Genomic DNA, 23,367 nt, shown 5'->3' on the forward strand with positions numbered 1-23,367 from the left:
TACAATCTTGGATGTCTGTATTTGCCCACTGTACATTGTTTTCTTAATGTTACTCCTTAAAACATTTGATTAAGCTGTTAATCTGTAATAGCCCTATTTATTATATAAAATGTTCTTAGAGCATTTGTGTGTATTGTATATTATTATAATTTCTTGGGGTCTTCTGTAAGGGTGTCTAGGTTTTGAGAGAGTAAGGTGATGGAGAAACATTTAATACCATCTGCATAGCCTCTTGACTACACACTGTCAAAAAGAAATTATTGGCCAGTATATCATTCTTTAAAATAAAACAAGTCTTTAAATTTACATCTTAAATCTCTCCCCTAAGCAAAGGACAATAGTCTTCTGATGTCTGAAACTTCATTTCTTGGATTTGCAGACTTGTCAGGAGTCTCGTCTTTTTCTCATTGGTCCTATGAACCTTTTCATTGGTCAGTGTAACTTGGTGGCAGACCAATAAGCATATTGTTCTCCGTCATTAAGGTATCCAGAGCACTCAGGTCTTGGATACTTTGGGGGTTATGATGGAGCATGAATTGTGTGAATAAACTTTAAATATTAAATGAAAGTTATAGCATTTTGCTCATTGTACAGAAATCTTGGAATGGGTGCCAGAGAATGTAGGTAAATGCCTCACTGCATCATGGAAGTGACTTAGGGTTCCTTTGTGGGTATGAATGGCTTTAATTTTGTCTCAAGATGATTGAGCACAAGTACCCCTTCTCAGCATTGATTGTTCTTCCCACAGTCATTGAAAGACAGTTGAACCAGGTCTTAAAGATGTAGAGGAACTTTCCCTATGGTTTGACCAGACCATTACATATTATCCATTCACCACCAAACCTAGAACAGAACTAACAGGTGTTTCATGGAGGCTGTTTCATCAGTAACAGGTGCAGCCATGTCCCTAATCAGACAGTTTGGTTATGATTCGGATACAACCATATTCTGAAATCCTTTTACAGAATCTCCTGGAGAAATGAATGATAGGGAAGCTTGTGTAATTCTCTCAAATGCAATTCTGTATGATACATTTAAGTGCTATTTAACTAATTCTCTAAAGTGCTGGGTTGGTGAATCTACAATATAAAGGAACTCAGAAAATATGCACTCTCTAGGAGCAGCTTAACACTGTCAGTTGAGGGTGATTTGCTCAGAGTGACAGCAATTTTCACAGAACAGGGATGTTTAAAGTTCAAATTCAAAATGTACAATATGCAAACAGATAGGTTACATTTACAGCATTATGAACTGGCCCATCAAGTGTATACAGCAAGCTAGGAGATGCAAGTTGCAGGCCAAGTATTCTGGGCTACTGGTTCTTAGTAATTTAGTATTTCTGATGCTAACTTTTGTACTGAAAGCCTGGAAATTCTAAGTGTGCATTTTGAATGAAACTATCATTCTGTCACATCACACTTTTCTGTAATCAGCAGGGCTACCCACCTGACGGTGTGAACCTTGACTTTAGGCGATTGTCACTGTTAAAAAGATACCCGATCCCATGTGCAAAAATAGGAAACTAGGTTATAGATGGATGGATGGATCTGAATCTATACAGTTGTTCTCTTGGCTTTCTATGGGATGAACCTTGAGTTGGGCTAGACTCCCCAATAATTAGAAACAAGGTAATAGCTATGATTGCTATGCTAGAAACTATCAAGGACCTAAGTCTGCACAGCCTGACAGGAGAGTTGTATAAGCAGCTCCATGCAGTGCTAGCAGGACTTCTATGGAAAGCTTATAGCCAGGTAAAGGAAAAGGGGACACCAACTGTCTTAAGGGAAGCAAAAGCTGAGCATCTTAGTTTTAAAGCCTGACGAAGACCTTCTTTATCCAAACAGTTATCTTCCAATGTTTTGTTAAGTACATATTATAAATATGTTATGTGGATATGCTCAACAAAATAAATATCATGTCTCCTTGCTACAATTCATGAGTACTAAGCCAAGTCTTTGAATTTCAAGCATGCATTGGGGAATGCACTGCTGGCTGTGTAATGGAAGGAGGGCTATCCAGAGCTAATGATCAGTGAGATGCTTCTTCATTTGTTGCTGGGAAGGTATACATCCTTAAGGACCATAAACTATTTAATCGTTTAAAAAAGATGTCCTTGCAGTAAGTTGTGGGTTACACTGAGGTGATTAAAGTGCTATTTTGGTTATCTCAGTATCTGTAGGTAAAAAGATGAATAAGGCAGGATTGCTGTTCTGCTCTGATTATTTGAATACAGGCATTAAAATACTTTGTGTTTTTTATTTCATTTATTTGTTAATTATGCAATACAGCTAATCCATTTTCAAGGGAGACCATCCATCCATTCATCCATCCATCCATCCATCCATCCATCCATCCATCCATCCATTTCTGATAACAGCTTTATTCAGTCCAGGATTATGTGAAGCTGGACCCCATCCCTGCTAGCAATAATTATAAAGCAATAACTAATCTGTATGCTACACCAGCCACCAAACACATCTTTATACAACAGTTCATCTGAAGAAATTAATGAAATACTGCAACCATCAATTACAGTTTGAAGTAAGTGTATTTGTAAGGGCTGATAGAAAGCTGGATTATGCAAAAACATTTCTAGTTAATTCTGGAGGCTGAAGTATACAACAATCTCTTACTCAACAAAGCAAAAATGATGAATGCCAACAGGCAATGAGCCATACATACAAGTCTGTTCTGGTAACGTAGCTCTCAACCTTCTACCTCCAAAATGTGGAATGCTACCTCTCGCAATGAGGAACAAATGGGCAAAATGTAAAATACCTACTAACATTCTGACAGCAACTTCAGATACATAATGTACAGTACTCTTATACTAGAGTTCACACTTCTGAGAGTCAAACAAAGGTGCTTCAGACTTCTGTCATGCTCCCAGGTTCAGGGTTAGGAATACCTCCTTAAAGGAACTTAGGAATAGCACCTTCTTCAGTGAGAGCAATGATCCAGTAAATTAGAAACTTTATTAACCATTAAGTCCAGTGTAACAAATTGATTATTTTTATATAAAACTCAGATATACAACATAAGAGTGTTAGCAAAGATATTACATGCTTGAAGTGCATGTACACATAGTGCCGTAATATACAATAATTAAATGGTTATCAAACTCATTGTACCTAGAATAGTTGTCACCTGGTTGACAAGGAAAGCAGACACCAGCTGCATTATGTCTAGAAAAGGTACAATTAATCACATGGTACACGCACTTGGTACATAAAAGCACTATAATAATATTAATAGAGTAGGGCTTACAGGCATTGACTTTATTTTAAGGTTAGATCATATGAGTGCATCAAATTTCCTTTGATGTAGTATTCCCAAATTTAGACCATGATAAGGTCATTTATATGGCTTACCTAGGTTTTAAAAAAATCTTTTTCATACATTCTCATAAGCAGATTAATGTGCATGATGTCTAACCAGGGAGATGACTTCATGACGGTACCCCAACCTGCCCGGCAAAACAGGGTATAAAAACAGAACTGAGAGACACAATGTAAGTTATATTACATGAGAGCAAGAGGAAAGAAGGGGTCCATGTTATTCAGCAATAATCTGATATGGTGTAAAGTAGACCATTGATCTCTCAAGCAGATCCATTAAGGATAGTACCATGTAACACCTATTGATAAAATAGCATTTTTTCTGTATGATATGATGAAGTATTTTCCTTTCTCTCCTTGCTATCCTCAATCGACACAATCCAAAGTAAGGCTAAATGCCCTGTTTCTAAACAACACACAAGCCATACCCATTCCATATCCCTTTGTGCCCACTGAGATATATTGTTGTTCCTGGCACTTCTTACCCTTATTCTTTATTTTCCAACAAAAAAAAAACTGGGGTCTGTTACCGAACCCCCCCCCCCCAATTCTGATTCAACACAAGAACACAAATTAATTTCCCAGAATCCATCCTAGTTTCCCCTTGTACTAACATTAATGGTGGATATTGTTCTCCAGTCTGCTTAGAAGTCATATATAATGTGTATGGCATAATTTGCAGATGATGGTGCTTAGGACCTGCAAATACACATCACACATCCTGTGTATTTAATAAAAATAAAAATGCATCTGTATGAGACAGTTTGTACCAGCATGGCTGTGCCATGGAACAATACAGCAAAGAGGAATACCACTGAATGAAGTGCCCCATTCTCAGTGGTCTCAGAATAGCTGGTTATCAGAAATCTTTGCTTCACATATTGTATGAACACTTACATATACCCAAGGACAGTGTAGTCCGTGTCGTGCTGTGTTAGACATACGTCCTATCATTTAGTTAGTAAGTATTTCACTCTGCTTTTAGAAGTAAATTCTCATGAACATGTCCAGTCCTCAAAAATTTAACTCCGTTACTGATGATAGTAGAGTAGATTAGAATTGGATTTTTAGTGTATTATTTTATTCTTTATCTTAAACTTTACCTGTCCCTCTGCTGTACACAAAACAACTTTCAAACTAAAATAAACATAACAACAGATTAGACACAACATTTATTGCCTTCGTTGTGAATTCTTACAGGATTTTTATCACACCATCTGTGATACTTAAGCTGGATTCCATATTATTTAGTTCAATAAACAAAACAGGCACTCCATTCTCTAACTCCCTTACAGATACTCTGACAACACTAAGAAAGCTCAGTGTCACAGATTCATTTCCAGTTCCTTTGCATTAATAAATGATAATGTCATTTTTGCCAGTATGCAGTTTGAAATAGTGCTTAGTGCATTTTAAATATATGATAGTCACTTGATTTCTTTACGCCCTCTATTCCTTCTTTTATAAAGTACACACCTTTTCCCATTGCTACCCATGTATCCTGCCCAGATCTGCAGCATTCTCTATTTTTCTTAAATGTAATCAAGAATTAGTCTCTTGAAAAGAAGCAAAAAAAAAAAAGGTGCAGCGGCAGTTTTCTATGCAGGACTAATATATAACATTTTTAAAGTACATTTCAGTGAGTTGCAATAGCTTGCATTCCCAGGTAGTTGTATGTGGTATTCCCCCCCATGAACAAAAGCAACAATGCTGGGAAACTGCAGTCTAAAAGACAATGTAGCACAACAGTTGTGGATAGAACTTTCAGGAAAGAAATATTCAGCCTCAAGGCTACAGTTCATATTGTGCTGCCTGAAAATGACTATACTAAAAACTATTGTCTGTTATTAAAAGTATAATCATGTTTATTTGAAATGTATGATTTCAAAACTCTCCAAATATTCTGTATTTTCACAATAGCTTACAATTCAGATTACCTCATGAATTTAAATTTAATTTCTTTTCCAATGCAAACAACATTTGTTTTCCCGTTACAAAAAGGTGCCTGTCTACAAAATGCACAAAATCACCTTTTTTGACCAAACATGTAGACGCATTGCTTTTGTAATGAGGCATTGCTCATTGATTAACCTGACAAAATCTGATAAAAAATCTTTGGCACATTCCAAATGTATTCCAATCCATCTATTGCTGTCGAGTTGCACTCAATCCACACAGAAAGCCCAAGAACAGCTGCTACCATCCACAGAGTTGCTAGGTAAATAAGGGTAGGAAGAAACCAGAGTACTTCAAAGAAACTAAAACAAACACAAGGAGAACATGCAAACTATGAAAAGTAAGTACCTCAGATGGAAAAAAACAGAGAACATCTTGGTATGATGTGATAATGATAACCACTGTGCAAGGGGCCATGAGCCATAGCTGCTAGCTAGACTTAATTCAAACATTTTCATTTTATACCACTACACTTCTACAAAAGCATCACATATATGCAGCACTGCCCAGCATCCTTACAGTAGAAGTAGAAAAGTTAAATAATCCTGCACACAATATTTTGTGGTTGGCATGTCAGTCTCTCTTGCAGCAAAGCAAAATGTGCAGTTTCAGCACTGAATTTTTTTTGCTTGGTATTATAACAATGATACATGGCATTAGTTTCTAAATAATATTGATTCTTAGAAAGTTATTATATTACACTTTAATATACCTCATTTAGTAAATACATAGTCTAATTTTGACAACTATTCTCTGGAGTCTACCTAAATGTGTTGGTTCTTTGCATGTTGTCATTACATCCTAAGCATTTAATTTGATAATGACCAGTGGAGCTGAAGGTACATCAGTGACTTAACAGATGTTGCACACCTGAATTTGATGCTACTAGAACCAAAAGATAGCATGTTGTATCCTTATTTCTGGTTACTTGATGCATGTTTATATATGTCCTACAGTGATGGATGCTGCATTCTTGACTTGTTATCCTTTAGATGGATATCACAGCACTGTCACAGCTATCTAAATCAGGATTAAGTCAGATGGATCTCAAAGATCCCATGACCTTTTTGGATTAACTTCCAACTCAATTTCCTTGGTGCTCTCATTAAATTCTCCCTAATTATTATGCCACCATGGGCATCTCTTGCAAAAAAAAAAAAACTACATTATACACAGGTTCCTAAGTAAGTACTAGGTTAGTTGCCCTTGTGGTTCTTTAAAGCCTACCCAATTCCCCTTTTTGTGCTGGAATTAACATATTCCATTTGGTGTTAGACTGGCCTTACCCATCTTATGTTCGTTAATTACATTTTACTCCTACTGAAAATAACTACTATTATACCATAGATAATTTGAGTGGACACGTCTATGACATAAAGAATTAATAGCATCCTCTATCTATTAGTAGTACAGGTGCAGTATTAGGATACATTTTCTGTTTCCCATCCACAAACCCAAGTTGTGTCTACATATGGACAGGGATGAGCTTTGTTTTATGTGAATGGGTAGTCTGTTCATAAGCATCTGTATCTTTTGGAGATATATCTGTTCCTTCAAACTGTGCTATTGGCGTTGCAGAAGAGGTTTAGATCCCTAGACAAAGGTTTTCTGATGCAATCTCACTTGATAATGAGCAGAAAATCTGTCAGTTTTTGGTTGGATGATGCTTTTTTATGCCAGGTACAGGTCACATCTTAGCAGCCTGTATGATACAAAGTATAGTGGCAGGGCTTTGAGTTGGTCCAGTTAAGACAATGTTTAAGCCTTGTATCCTTTTAGTAAGGCATCTCTGTCTGTATTCCAGTTGTTGTATGTGTCTGCATAGATACATGTCAAAGGGGGTTTATACAAAATAATTGGCCCAATGAGGGCTGACTAAAAGGCAACAGTGACATCCCTAGATCTACACACAATCCCTTTGTTTATAAGCTGTGCAATATACAAGGACTTTCTTATGACAATGGACATATACTGGTCAAAAGTTAGGCCACTGTCCACAAAAGTTTCCAAATCCCAAATAACTGGGTGAACTTTTAGGGGTGTATTGTCAATGTGGTAGGTCTTCCCAAAAGGTATGATAATACATTTTTTGTCATTTAGTTTCAGTCCACGATTTTGGTTGTTGCTTTTCCCGGTTAGGGGTCGCCACAGCGGAACTCCGGTCTGCTAATGATTGGCAGTAGATTTTTACATGCCGAGTTGCAGTCCACGATTTTGGTACTAGTTACTTATTTGGCACAGAGCATCCTGCAGGATCTGTAAGTCATTTAAGGATTCAATGACTTATCCAAACTTGCATTCATCTGCAAACTTAGTCAGCCAGAGCTCTTTAATATTGAGTTTTACTTCATCAAAGTAGATACCAAACAGGATAGGTCCGTGCACAGTAATCTTGGGGACTCCACTGCTGACTGGACTATTTGTGGAAATAACTTCTCTTATTTTGATTTCCTGCATCCTATCTATGACCCAATTGAGAATTCAGTGGTTGATGTAGGAGATTATTCCCAGTTAATTTTGATTTTCCTCTATTCTAAAAGTTGGTGATTCTGTCAAAAGCTTTGGCCAGGTTGAGGTATGTGGTGTGTACCATTTTGCCTTCATCCATTACTTTGTTGATCTTTTCAAAAATGTCCATCAGTCTGAGTAAGCATGACTTGCCCTTAACAAATCCAAATGACATGGATCCAGTGCTTGGGGATCCCCTATGTTCTTACTGATTACTTCCATGATGTCTCCATGGCTTTGCATATGAAGCTGGTCAGACTTATAGGTCTGTAATTGCCTGGGTCTGCAGAAGGTCTTCCCTTATGCAGGAAAATGACTGTAGCTGTTCTCCATTCATGTGGCACAAAACCTGCATGGCGGCCAAGAATGGACATTGTTACTAGGCAATGGCTAAATCATGCTTCATGCTACTTAAGATGCATCCAGGGTGTTGTTATGAGCCATCAATGCAGTATTTTTATCTTTTGATAGAGCTTTTAGAACATGGTCTTATGTGATAGTTTCATGTATATCTTGAGGAAGAGATGGAGGGGGAAAGGGAGAAAGTTAGAGCTGTGTGTATCAGCTGGTATGTTGACTATGCCTTCAGCCTCATTGTAGGTAATATTGTTCACAGTCAGTTCAGTGCCCTGCTGCATAGAGCTGGGGAAAAACTAGTAAGTAATCAAGCAAGTAAATAAAATGTTCTTGTGCCCGAAACTGTCAACGCATCGATGTATAGGCCAGACTCAGCATATGAGTGCATGAATTAGGTAATATGCATTAATAAAACACACATCATTGACTTCAGTCAAATGGAAACATCCTCTGTATGCATGCACTGTACATCTCAGGAATTATTTCAGCAGGCGATAGTTTGGGTCTTACCTCTTGAAAAGGCAGCTTTCTTGTTCTGAGCCTAACCCACTTAAATAAGACTAAGTGAATGTATAAAACATAAATCTTTTTGCGGCCTCTGCTGCATTTTTCCATAGGTTATGCATATCCCAAAACTACTTCTTGACATTTGTTAAAAAAATAAAGTTACCAATGGTTCATGTTAGTTGCACTAAAGGTATGATAGTAACAATACTGTATTTAGGATAATAAGCACTTTGGCAAGTCATCCTTGAAAAGGATTTGCATAGTGAAATGTGTGATTTTGCAGGGCAATCGACAAACTCAACTAATGAAAACTACTTATATGTCTATATGTATATGTTTCCAAATAATGCACATTTTTGAACTTTGTTTCTTTTGTTTCATGGGCTCAAGCTCAATACAAAGAAATGTATAGTTATCTCCTTTGGGAAAAAAATGTACCCGTGAATTACCAAATAGGTGGCAGTACACTAAACACCAAAAGTGTGATAAGAGACTTAGGGACACAGGTGGACAGTGGTCTCAGATTCAATATCCACATCACCACAACAGTCAGAAAATCATTCTATGTGGTACACCTCATCACTAAGGGCTTTTCATCCAGAAAAAAGGAGGTCATTGTCCCACTGTACTCATCCTTCATTAGACACATTACAGAATACAATGCCACATTTGGTATGTATCTCTCAAGGCATCTGCAACAACTGGAAAGGCCGCAGAAATGCCTCACTAAAAGAATCACAGACCTAAAGCAGATGCACTATGCTGACTGTCTTAAAAAACTCCAGCTATACTCTGTCACATATCGTCTACTCAGAGGTGATCCCTGCTTAACATACAAGGCCATGTCAAACCCAGAGCTGTTGGACATGCTACACTTAAAGAAATCCCAATCCCTCAGAGCCACACGCTCCAGGGATCTAAACCTTGCCATCACAATAAACAAAACATGCTGGAGGGATAGGTTCCTGACCCAGAGACTCCCCAGACTCTGGAATAGACTGCCCATACATGTCAAGCAGAGCACCTCTTTGACCCTCTTCAAAAGGAACCTTGATGACTCGATGGGAGAAAGGAAATTCACCCCAGGGATCACGTCAGTCGCCCTGCTAGACAGGGGTCCAGGGAAGTAAATAGTGTGGGAAGAAATAGCCAGGGAATTGTTATGCCTAGGCATGTATAGGCCCTAGGGCCAATAGCCTACTACCAATCTATGAACCTTTGAACCTATAGATTCCTAGAGTTAGCATGTCAGTGTCAGCCCAGGCACAATAATCATCTTGCCAATACCCACACTCATAATACAACAAGGCAGAAACAAAGCCATTTTTAATTCTGCCAATATTGTTTAGAGGCTGTCAGTATTTAATGCTTAGTATGAGTTGTAATAATAACAGCATTTAGAAAGGTGCTACAGTTGTTAATCATCTTTTTAATCACTGTTAATATTGGGTCTTCCACTAAAGCAGCCCTTAACTGGTTTACCGTTTTCCCAGTATTGGAGCATAATCATGGCACTCCATGCCCTACTTGTACCTCTCAAGTGTCCAGTTTTCCACAGAATGTCCATATTTTTGCCTCATAGTTTTGGTCTGTTCCTAAAAAAACTGTTTGTTTTCTAGAAAATTACTGAGGTTTGAACTCACTAAATAATAAGTTGCATTTGAGTTTAAGACTTCATATCCATTAGAAAATACATGGTAAAACAAATCATGTTATTCTAGTAACTTCTAACTTTATAAGAGCAATGTTTAAAATCTATTCCTATTTTGGGCCTTTCTACCCCCATTATTTTAGGCTCCATCTAGATCTCTTGTGCTAAGAGACAGGTATGTATAATTACACCTCTCACAGCTCCTGTCATGTGATCCAGTAGCAGCTGGTTTCCCATGAGCATTAAGCAGTTCTTATGCTGTCTGAGTAAGCCAGGTACATTAAGGCTAGGAACAGAATGAACAGAGGTAGACTAGGCTCCTGGTTTTACCATGTAGGTTTAATGATATACTGAGCATTTAGTAAGTAGACAGAGAAGATACATTGGGCAGTTAAATAATGCTGTGAAGAGAATGCATTAAGTAGGGCAAAGCTATACTAACAATGATGTAACAACTAACCGAACCTACAGTGATAAAATGATTTAATGTATGCTGACCCAAGAGTAGTAAACAACTCTACTTCAGTACTTCACAAAAATTCCATATAATAATAAACAGTATAAAGCTAAAGAAAAAATGCAATTAAACTCAGCAAGGACAGGTCATGCTGCTTAACACTAGGAGCCTTAACTTGAAAATGCACTCACTGGAAGGTCTCCTCACACTAGCTGACATCGGTGCAGTCACAGAAACTTGGTTCAAGGCTCTGGAGAGCACCCCTGCCTTACCAGGCTATACCTCAGTTCATACATTCCAACCCCAAAATGAGGTTGGAAGACTAAGGGTGGTGGAGTCTCTATCTTCATTAAAGACAAGCACACCTCTAGACTGGTTTGCTAGTATGATGGACTAGAACTACTCTAGGTGCAACTGACAGTTGGCAAGATACCCATCCAAGTTATATCCAGCTATAGATCCTCCCCTCCATGACTCAGGACACCACTCCTCCTACAGGGACCTACTTGAATCCATTGAGGTAACTCTTAACACCCTGATACTTGATGACTTCAATTACCACACTATAGACTGGGTGAACTATTCCTGCACTAATGCACTCACCCAACAATTCCTTGACTTCATCAGTGCTAATGCACTAGACCAGCTCATCTCATCCCCCACAAGGGGAGATAACATTCTGGACTTGGTTTTCACCAACATGGGCAACTGCTGCACCACTCCCATAGTATGTCCTTCCCTGGTGTGATCAGACCATCGTTTTGTCTCATTTGAAGTTTCTATCCTGCCCAACCCCCCTCCCCAACCATAACTAGGCTAAAAAACTTCTCAAAAGCTGACTACAACTTCTTAAGGGAGGGTATCATTAGCTTCACACCACCGCCCCCCTCAGATGATGCAGACAACTATGCTGAACAGTACGCCAATGCAGTATACAAGCACATGTACAACTGAATGGACTTAGCCATACCCAACAGAACTAAACCCGGCTCCTCAAGGAAACACAAAACTATCTGGTAGACATCCTCTATCAACAGGCTTTACAACAAAAGGAAAAAACTGTTGTCCAAGGGTAAAAAGGTACAAATTCCCAATTGGAAAATTTCCCTCCTTAGTTTCAATAAGCAAATTAGATCACTAGTGAAAAACCTGCAAAGCCAATAATGAATCGAAACTAGGCTCCAAAACAAAGGGCAACCACAAAGCCTTCTTCAGTTGCATCAGGAACCTCCATGGCAAAGCCCATGATTGTTCCAAATTAGTACTTAACGGTACCACTTACACTGATCCTGTTGACTTAGCCATCACCCCTCTGTCCCCCGTAAAAGGCCAATTCGACATCCCCAACACTTGTCCCGCTCCTCACATCTTCGTAGATCAAGTGTTGAAGGCTCTATCCAGGGCAAAGAACACAGCTTCAATGTGACCTCATAGTATCCCAGGCTGTATTCTGCACCATCACCAGCAAGAACTAGGTTGTCATTGAGCACTCTGTTTAACCACTGCCTAAATACAGGCTTCATTCCAGCAGATTGGAGAACTGCCATTGTCATCCCTTTGCACAAAGGCTGTACCACTACTGACCCTGGAAACTATCACCCCATTAGCTTGACTAGTCTGATCTGTATATCCATGGAGCATATTATTATGGACCTCATAAAAAAGGAAATCTGCAATCTCCAAGCACTTGACCCCACCCAGTTCGGATTTGTCAAGGGCAGATCTTTCTTGTTGAACCTGGTTGGCTTTTTTGAGACTGCCACCAAGGCCCTGGATGAGTAAAAGTCAATACATGCAGCTTACTTTGACTTGGTCAAAGCCTGTGACACAATCTCCCACTCAGGCATCATCAAAAAGCTAATACAATGTGGCATAAATCTGTATCTCATCAGGTGAGTGACCAACTGGCTCACCAATAGGACTCACAAGGTCAAAACAGGTGCCTCCATCTCCAGCAGCAGACCTGTCACTAGTAGTGTTCACCAGGGATCTGTCCTGAGACCCCTACTCTTTGGCATCTACTTCTCAGAGGACCAGGCAAAGACAAAAGGTCTGTGGCTGGCCATATTTGTGGACGACTGTAAGTTGGGTGCTGTCACTGACTCCCCTAACGATGTTAACATACTATAAGAGGGTCTCACAGCAACAAATGACTAGTGTCAAAGTCAAGGCCTTAAGTTTAATGCAAAGCAATGTATTAACATACCATTTGGAAAAAACACAGCTCCTGCTGATTACTACATTAACAGCAACCCCCTAAGCACACAACCTGTGGTGAGAGACCTGGGCATTCAGGTTGACAACTATCTCACATTCAACCATTATGTAGGAGCAGTGGTCTGAAAAGCCTTTTACTTGGTTCTTCTCATAAGTAAAGGGATTGCATCTAGAAAAAAGGAGGTTATTAACTCTCTGTAGTCCTCCCTTATTAGGCCAATAATTGAGTACAATACCCCATTTGGTATGTTCCTCTCCAAACACCTGCACCAGCTGGAGAGGCCACAGAAATATCTCATAAAGACAGTCCATGACCTCCAGCACCTGTCCTATGTGGACAGGCTCAAATCACTATCAATCTGCTCGGTATCATACAGATTGCTTAGAGGTGATCTGTGTCTCACCTACAAGTCAATCTCGGATCCTGCCCTACTAGAGATGCTCCATATCCGTAAGTCTAACTCCTCGTGCATTACCCACTCAAAAGGCCTAAATCTAATATGTGACATTGACAAAACCTGCTGGAGAGACAGGTTTGTCTCCAAGAGGCTGCCCCGTCTCTGGAATAGACACAGTTCAGAGGATCAATAAGCTCAGGTGCCACACAATGACTGTTTCTTGGATTTACAAGATTCTGCTGTAACAAGCTTGAATGCAGCTAAGTATGGTTACTGTGAATAATTAGCCTACATACCAGGGGTACTGTAGATCTCAATAGCTGTTACTGATGACTATGAACTGGTCAGTGAGCTGCAAAGAGTTATAACAACTAAAGCAATTTGAGCAGCTGACCTGCATACAACAGATTTTGTTAAATAAATGAAGAACTACAGCAGCATACAAAGCAATGCAGCCAAGCTGAAAGCAACAAGGAATTTCTATAAACTGATATTGCATCTGTTTTTATCAGGCATCATAGTGCAGTTTCTGAAACAAAAGGATAGGGAAAAACTGGGAAATACTTTTATTCTCTCAAAATATGAGAACACGTGCCAGTTTTACTTCCCCTCTCCCAAGACCCAAATGCCCAAATGAATGCTGTCATGGAAAAGAAAAATAGGCTGTAACCTTAGGGCAATTTAGTTTCAGAATGCAAACAACAAGATTAATAGAAAGGAAAACTTCAAATAAAAGCACTTTCCCTTCCCGGAAGTTTCATGATTTATGTACATTATTCCACTGAGTATCAAGCGTATCTCTCTTGCTTTATTTGAGTATAAAAAAGGATGATTGGTGGTATGAAACTAAAGACACTGTTCCTAGTCATGTTAGCATGCATAATCTAAGGTGAATGCCTTTCGATAAACTGGTTAGAGCCTTACTGCTGACATATTTGTGATTATTCTAGTAGAACTAGTAACTAGCCTTACATATTATGATGCGTTACTAACACTCAGAAAGTCTTTACTCTTTGTAATAATGTATTGCTCAAAAGGCTGATACATACAGATCCACTCTGCACAAGTGTCACTATTTATGGACAACAGGGAACACTTCTGTTAAGTGACTTACTCAGAACCACCCAGGTTGTAATGGTAAAGTGGGGTAGTCAAACCATGAAATATAAGATGAAACAAAATATTTGCACTTTTAAGACTGCAAGCTAAACATCATCAGTTCATTTTATTCACACTTTGCAATTATTGTATTAACAAGATAAGTGAAATTCCAATGTTGTCTGTTAATAGAGAAAGTTTGATGAAAAATACATAGTTCATGGTGAAAAGCTATAGTCCAGAACTTTACAATTATAAAAACTAAATATATATCCAAATGATATTTTTTGAGTGTGTACAGACTTTTCCCAGAAGAGTGGTTCAGACCAAAATGGAAGCACTGATGTATTTTGCCCTCTTTAATCACACAAATACCAGCTGGATGATAGGTTGTACTTGTTTGCATCTCTATGTACCATAGTGGTGAAGAGACATATTGTTTAGTAATTATATATCAATGTTATATAGTTTGCAAATCAATAATATTGAGTAGTTTGATGGTAACCTAATAATTTTGCAGTTAAATCATAAAAAGAGGCAATGGACAGAATAGTCAGTAGCATTTGCCATTATTTCTCACTGAAATGTTCTCATGCATATTTCATACTTTTAAGGATCAGCAAACAGGTCATCAGCATAAAAACAACAGTCCGTACATCATCAAACCCCAAGTAATAGATTGCAGTTACTGAATTTCCAATCAGTATGCTCTTTATTATGGCATTTACAGGAATATATGTTGTACATGCAGCTCTGATGTATCCTGGCAGGAGGAGGGGGAATGAAATCATCAGCAACTCTGTACCTTCTCTAGCAGATGACAATGAGATCAGACACAGCAGCATGACTCATCGGTTCATTACTAAACCTTAATTACTAAAAGTCTAGAATATTCAAGGATACAAATCTTACCGAGACAGCAAGACCTTATTTCTCTTTGTTACAGAAAAGGGACAGCTTAGAATGCTTTGCAATATTTTTTAACAACTTGTGACTTTTAGATCTGATCTAATGCTGTTGTTAATTAAAAAAATACTGTTTAGCACATATTCAAAGTGCTTGGCAATGAGTAACATTTGGAATGACATTATGCATTGTCTAAAACAAACGAAGACTTGTCATTACATAAAACTAAAGTATTTCAGCCTTCTGGGATTTGTAGTAGCTGATGTTGGCTTTTCAGCTCTTGAAATCTCTGCAACAACCTGACGACTGTCACATAGTGCTCAACATAATTTCAAAAGATGACATATTGTAGCAGGAATTCAATACTGTGAATAGCATGCATGCAGAATGATTAATATTATTGATTAAGGCATTAGTAAAGAAATCTGAAAAAAAAAAGATTTCAAAGAATTTTAGTCTGTAACTGGCTTTGCTCTATGTAATTATGGGCAGAATAAAGCTGATGTTAATAGATTATTGACAATCAGAGTCTACGCTGAGAAACAAAAAGATTTCACGTATAGCCAGACCTACTTCCACCCCACCTATCCCATTCATCACCATGCTAATTCTCAACCTGTTTCTATCCCTCCTCTCTATATATACCCTAATTCTCCTATATAGCCTTGCTTCCTACAATATTCAGTTAAAACCCCATAATCCATCACCAACCTCTATCTATCCTTTAGCAACTCCACAATCCTTGCACTCATTTCTGATAGCCATATCTACCCCTTCTATTACTCTCCATCTTCTTAGAATCAAAATCCCCCCCTGCTCCTCATTCTTCCCTAAAAGCAAGGTGAAGTATTATTACCTTCTCCTCCCTCCTCACAACTCTTTTCCTACTCATTCTATCCTGCTGCAATCTGGAGACATCCATTCTAACCCTGGACCTGACATCCCTTCTCCCTTCGCCTCTATGCGCAAGTACCCTACCTCTCCTCAGCCTAACATTCCTACAAAACATCTTTCTCTGTATTCCATGAAAATCAGAAGTATAGTCAACAAAGTTAGTGAATTCCATGCCTGGATGTCCCTTTACTCTCCTGATATTATAACTCTCTGTCAAACTTGACTGAAACCCCACATTCCTAGCAAATACTTTTTACCCCAGGATACGACATCTTATAACTTGACAGACTCCAGAAACAAGGTGGAGGAGTTGCTAATACATTGCTGACAGAGACTTTTTATCCCCAGGATACAACATCTTACAACTTGATAGACCCCACAAAAATGGTGGAGGAGTCTCTATCATGTTCTCCAACCACCTTACAGTAACCCCACTTGCTATCCCCACTGTCCCACCAGTTGAACTGATAATTGATACCTGCAAAATCAATGCCCACAACACAATCACCATAGCTGCAATTTGCATACCCCCTGGTGACAATATTCCTGAACTAGAAAATAGTCTCTCCTGGCTCACTCAACACATATCTAATAAAACTATAATCTTAGGTGACGTCAACATTAATTGGCTATCCCTCTCCTCAGATACTCCTAGCTCCTGCTTTTCTACTCACACCAATAAATCTACTAATTCTTCCTCTCTTCTTGACTGGATACTTGTCTCTCACCCCCCATACATATGACTTCCCAGAAACACTGTCTGATGGTCTCAGTGACCACTGTCTAGTCAAAGTCCTCAAACTCTCATCACATTATACTAGACCACATAAGTTGACAACTTGGCGCAAACTGTCCAGTTTTCACTCTGACACGTTTTACAGCCATCTTTCAGCCATTAACTGGTCCTTCCTTAGACACCTACCCCTAGATGATGGTGTACTAAAATTCAATTCCATATTCCTTGACATACTCAACTCCATCCCTCCCTTACAAACTGTTGGAGTAAAATCTATTATATCCCCCTAGCTTACACCCTCCACCTGTCCTTAATGCAAAAAAGAGACAAGGCTTGGAGGTCTTGACCCAAAACCAAAATCTCCTCCCACCTCCAACAATATAATGAACTTCACAACCTTACCAAGAAATCCATCTATAATGAGAATAAGAACTTCTATAACAACTCTCAAACTGCACACTTAACTAACCCAAAGAAATTCTGGCATGCAATTAAACAAATTCTACATCCAGGTAATCCCTCTTCCCCCCACCCTCACCCTAATAGCACACCCATTAAAACTGCTAGCAATTTTAGTTCTTATTTCATTGACACTATCAGCAAATTAATACTCCAAACCGACTCCAACCTAAATGCTAAATTCCACCCCTACACCTCCTACACCCTCCATCCTCTCTAAGTCATTTTCTTTAAAAAACATATCTACTAACTGCATTAAATCCTTGCTTCTAAAGCTTACATCTGCTCCTCCTCCATTGATAATTTGCCCCCACTCTTTCTCTAAAAAGCTACTGACTCTCTTGCCCTCCCCATCTCCATACTTATGAACTATTCCATTACTGAATCCAAAGTGCCCACAATTTGGAAACAATTCTACACCGTACCTATCCACAAGGGAGGTAACTCATCAGAGCTTGCCTACTTCAGACCTATTGCAGTCATATCCCCTCTTTCTAAAATTCCAGAGAAATGTGTACACAAAGAGATCCTTCACTTCCTTTTACAAGAAAACCTACTTACCCGTACACAACATGGCTTTCACCCTAAACATAGCACCTCCACTGCCCTCATCTTCTTTGTAAATACCATATCTCAAGCAAGAGATCAAAACAAGCTTATCTCTTGCCTATTCCTCTATCTCTCTAAGGCATTTGACACCATCTCCCATCCCCTCCTCCTGAACAAACTCTTGGAACTAAACCTATCCACCTCTACTATATCCTGGTTCCCTAGTTACTTCAGTGACCATCTTCAATCTGTCAGATGGCTTTCTGCCACTTCTCCTGCTCTACCTGCTAAAATGGGTGTACCTCAATAATCTATCCTTGGCTCATTACTGTTTAACATCTTTACTGACCTATTGTCCACATCTTGCCCACAGTCATCAGTTGTACAATATGCACATGACTCCACAGTCATCACCATAGCTGATTCTCTATCTTACTTAAATACAGTGACACCAAAATCCTTCTTATCCATTGAAAACTGGCTCACCATGAACCAACTAATTCTAAATCCAAAAAAGACTCAACTCCTGCTTTTCATTCGCGAAACTATGAACCACCTTAAGTCTTCCTTCTCAGTCTCATCCCTCAATAACACTCACATCACTGTGGAATCACACACTAAACTACTAGGGGTAATCATTGATGACAATCTCAAATTTGATCTGTACATCCGCAACAACATAAAGACAGACCACCAAAAACTGGGAGTCCTTGATAGGAACAAAATATTCTTATCCAATAAAGCCAAAATCTCCCTATCCCCAGCCTATTCTATGGCTCACAAATCCTCACTAACCTTTAAACTACTCTCTTCAGAAAATTAAAATCTACCTACAATAAAGTTGCTAGATTCACTGCTGATCATTACCACCACTTGGACCACTGCCTTGCTCTTAAAAAGTTAAACTGGCTAGAATTTCCCCACAATCTGCTTCTCTCTCAGCTTCAAATAATTCATTCTATTTTGTTTCTACCCTCCTTTTATCCAAACATTGCCTCAGTGTCTCACTCTACTCCCCTCCAAGGTCCCTATGAAGTGCTGAATAAAACCTTCTTCAAATATACAAGCCTAAAACTAGAACAGGACAAAAACTTTACAGCTACTTCCAAGCTCAGCCTTGGAACAAACTTCCTTTGGATATCAGAAATATTAATCATCGACACAGTTTCAGAACTGCTACCAAAAACTGTCTAAACAGTACTTGGATCTGCTGCTGTAACTATCCTCCTTGACTGACCACCCATTGCTCTTCCCCGTGTCTCAACCAACTCCCTTTCTCTCCTCTGTTCCTCCTTATAAGTCCTACATTGACTCAGGCCTATCTAATATCAAGGTTATTACATTCCACTGATGGAACCTGGTTCTTACTCTCTTACCTGATCTCGCACATTATTGATGTTAGAATGTATTTACTCTCTGGGTCTGTTAATCATGTGCTATATCAGGTTAAGTCTTTTTAAATCTTTTTATAATTTACTGTATTTAAGTTTTTTATAATTTACTGTAACTGAGCTTTGTTTTTACTTGCATTGTTTAATCTGTGGAACTTTTCTCCCCAGGCCTCTGCTGAAAAGGGCTTTGGCTCCATCAAACTAACTGAGTCAACAAATGTCAAATAAATAAATCATTTAGTCTTGACTAGCTTTGCTATATTTAGATATGGATAAATAATGCACTTTTGACTTGATTATTGATAATCAAAGTCGGGAAGATCTAAGGAAGACATACAGCAGGAATTATAAAGGCTATTGCACCCAGTGTTAATTGAGCAGTGAAGTACTTCCAAATAGCATGATGATAATCTGCAGTGCAGTACTTCCAAATAGCATGATGATAATCTGTGATGAACACATGATGAAGTCAAACAGACATCTCAGTAGCAGCTCATTATCATGTCTATAAATCAAGCACAGCATATTTAGACTTAACCATACTAGTCTCCTGCCTACAAGTCCATAAAATGTGGTTCCACAGGCACCTTCATACATTAGCTCACTCGCATGCATGTGCAAACACACAAGCACACACACAAGCACACACTCACACACACACACACACACACACACACACACACACACACACACACACACACACACACACACACGAATTCAGCCACACACGCACAGAAATTTAGACCTGCCCAAAGAGACATACCAGCCCCCACAGACACAGCATTATGATCAAGTCTCCAATCATAACTAGGTTGTTATGTGCTCCGGGGATTGATGTCAATGAAATCAATTATTGGGTCAAATGCCACAGCAAAATATGCACTTCATCAGTGTGATTATCTTATTCTATTACTGTGATTACATTGGTATAACATAGCTATGTTAATATCTGTATGTTGGAAAGCTTTGATATGTTTATTGTTGCTAATTCTTCTACTATTTTTTTAATTTTATTTTAGAACTAGCACTTCTCCATGACTTCTCCATGCTGCTGTGAATGATGGCTGGTCTGGATTTTGTCATCTTTTTAAAAATTTTGGTCCCTTATGTTTATGCTGGCTTGACAATATACAACACCAAATCAGCTGGGTTGTCAAAGTTTATACTGCATGCACTGAATTTAAAGTTTGAATGGTTTGGCCAAATCATGTCAACAATGATTTACTGTCAAGTATTTTAATAATGCCCTCACCAGTTTCCCTCTGTCCATTCCTCTTTCACATTTCAAATCAAGCCACTAAACCCATAAGATGTTGCAAAGTGATTATTAAATAACATAGCAATGTTAGTTTTCTTCTTATTTTTTATATTTTTTCTCTATAACAGTCATTCAGAAAACTATTTACTTTCCTTGCCTTTCCTGAATTACCTTAATTACCTTTTGTTACTCATATTCATAGTTTTGTCAGTCTCACTTTGTACTACATTTTTTTTCTAATTTATCTCCATTTTATTTCTTTTGTTTAGAATTCACATCATGTTGAGATAAACTTCAATAGATCTTTTCAATTACACCAGCATTAGTCTTTGTCTTGCATTTTATTTAATGTTTTTTTAACTGTTTTATTGCTCTGTGCTTAGTTTACATTAAAACCTGTTCAAAGTTACTGAAATGTAATCCCAGTGGCTGCTGAGCTATATGAATGAGTAACATAGAAGTAGTTATTACACAAAGGTGTCAGTCTACTTTCCTTCAATAAGGGTTTATTTTCACATTGGTCTCAGCCTGCTGTCTCTCGGAATCAACAAAACATTCAGTTAAAATGTTCTGGGATGCAAATAGAATAGTCAGGCACAGTCTCGTGTTATTAGTGGTAGACCTTAATGAAATTTCAGATCCTGTCTTAGAATTGCCTGTGCTGTACTTTATTAGATTGTCCCACCTTAGGCCATAATGGGAGAATAAGCTATGGTGGCCTGAATTGGTTGACATGAAGAGGGTTTGCACCAGATGGTCTGTCAGCGTGCCGAACACAGATAGGCTTCCTTACCTTTTTATTTTGACCTCTTGAAATGGATTTCCCAAAACGGGAAAATATTTTCTCTTAAATCTTAAGTTAGACCATAGCTAATACAGCTTCAAAGAAAACAAAGAAGTTCTAGTATATAAGACTGAAGTTATACAATTTACACATCCATAAATGTAAAGCCTTTTTGGTAAGCATGTATCTTAGATTTGCTTAATCATCACACCATAGCATGTAAACTGTTTTACAGGCTATTCATAAAACTGTATGTAAGGGAGTACAAACTGAAGGCTTGATTTAGTTAAGGTGACCAAAATGAAGAAGAGGTTTTTATTATGGATAGGTTGTATTATCTCAAGATGTGGACATGAAATAAAAGACCCAATTCCATGGGAAGAAATAGCTCATTCAATGTATCGCTACAATAAATTCAGAAGTCAAATATATGCTACTTTTATGATTATATTAACACTGAGGAGTTTTATACACTTAATTTCAAGGATTTCTTGCATAGCACAAATCACACAGGAGTTAAAAAACACAGGGTGTTTATATTTAATGACCTTGACACAAGTACAGCCTATTATTCTCAGAATGGAAAAAAGGTTATTCCATAAAAGCAATATATTACAGCCTACATATTCTGAGTAGTCAGGGGTTTTATAAAATGTGACATCAGCTAGTTTCTCTTACATCTCTGCTTATTGTATCAGAACTGTAAATGGTGATTTTGCCATGAATGTATTCGCCTGTAATTTTTGCAAGATAAAACTGTTTAGTAAACATGTGAAAAACAAGAAAAATGGCTCAGGAAAAATGCCAGCATCCACAAACAAGTATTTAATAAAATCAATGTCCTTTAAAAACCAATGTTGTGATGGAAAAAAGTCCAAAATAAGCCAAAAAACAAGAATCAACAAATTCAAGTGTAAAGCGCTTTTCATCTGTTAATGTAAACAGACTTCTTCAGACAAATGCACTCTGTAAGTCAAAGGGAATTTAAATGCAGCACAAGTAGTCACATGACAGATGTTACTTAAAGTTAACTCTTTCAGAGTCAGAGCAGTGCTGACTTGCTTTTCACCTTTTAAAGAGAAAGACAATATGCAAAAATCAAGAAAACCTAACAACAAGTAATTTGAGTTAAACACAGTGGTTCAATGTGTTTCATGTATTGCATTCTAGTTATTTTACACTCTACTTCTCAAAAGCGAGAAGTGTATATGTGTATTACTACAAACCAGGATGTTATATCAATGAGCATTAACATATAAAAACATACAAATGCTAATGTTGAATGTGTTGTCAGTGCCTGTATGTGAAGTACTGAACAGGGCTACAGTTATGTCCTAGATGTATAATAAGTCTAAATGTTAAAAGGGTGCCCATACATGTAACGCTATCGCACTACATCCCCCCACCCCCCCAAAACAACAACAATGTATTAAACTGTATGTACGGTGCGTATTTAATAACCTGTCCTGTCAGAACTTGGTTAGACACTTATTAAAACAATGTCACTGAATACTAAACAAACTACCTTAAAATGTACTAAAATATAACAAGTAATAGACACCTATCTTCTGTTTGGTCAAATGCAAAATATGCGCATTGGAGGACTGTGTACATTGAGTGCAAAATTGTACACCTAACATAACCAGTTCTTAAGTTTAAGTATACAGGTGAGCGAATAAACTTTGTTCAATCCTTGTGGGCGACATGCATCCAAATGTAACTGCCATAAAAGTTCTATCTTTTCTAACTTTAGTGAACTGGAGCCACCTCTAAGCATAGTAATGATTAAATTGTCCTGATCTTGTATTTCCTTAATAACTTTAAATTTAAACGAGTGGTTGGGTATTTCCATACAGTGCTTTGCTAGTGCATTCTCTTGTTTGTGCCTACTGATTGCATATGT

Source organism: Protopterus annectens, chromosome 3.part1 (genome assembly GCF_019279795.1).
Source record: "Protopterus annectens isolate FY-2018-M chromosome 3.part1, PAN1.0, whole genome shotgun sequence".
In the NCBI taxonomy this organism is placed as follows: Eukaryota; Metazoa; Chordata; order Ceratodontiformes; family Protopteridae; genus Protopterus; species Protopterus annectens.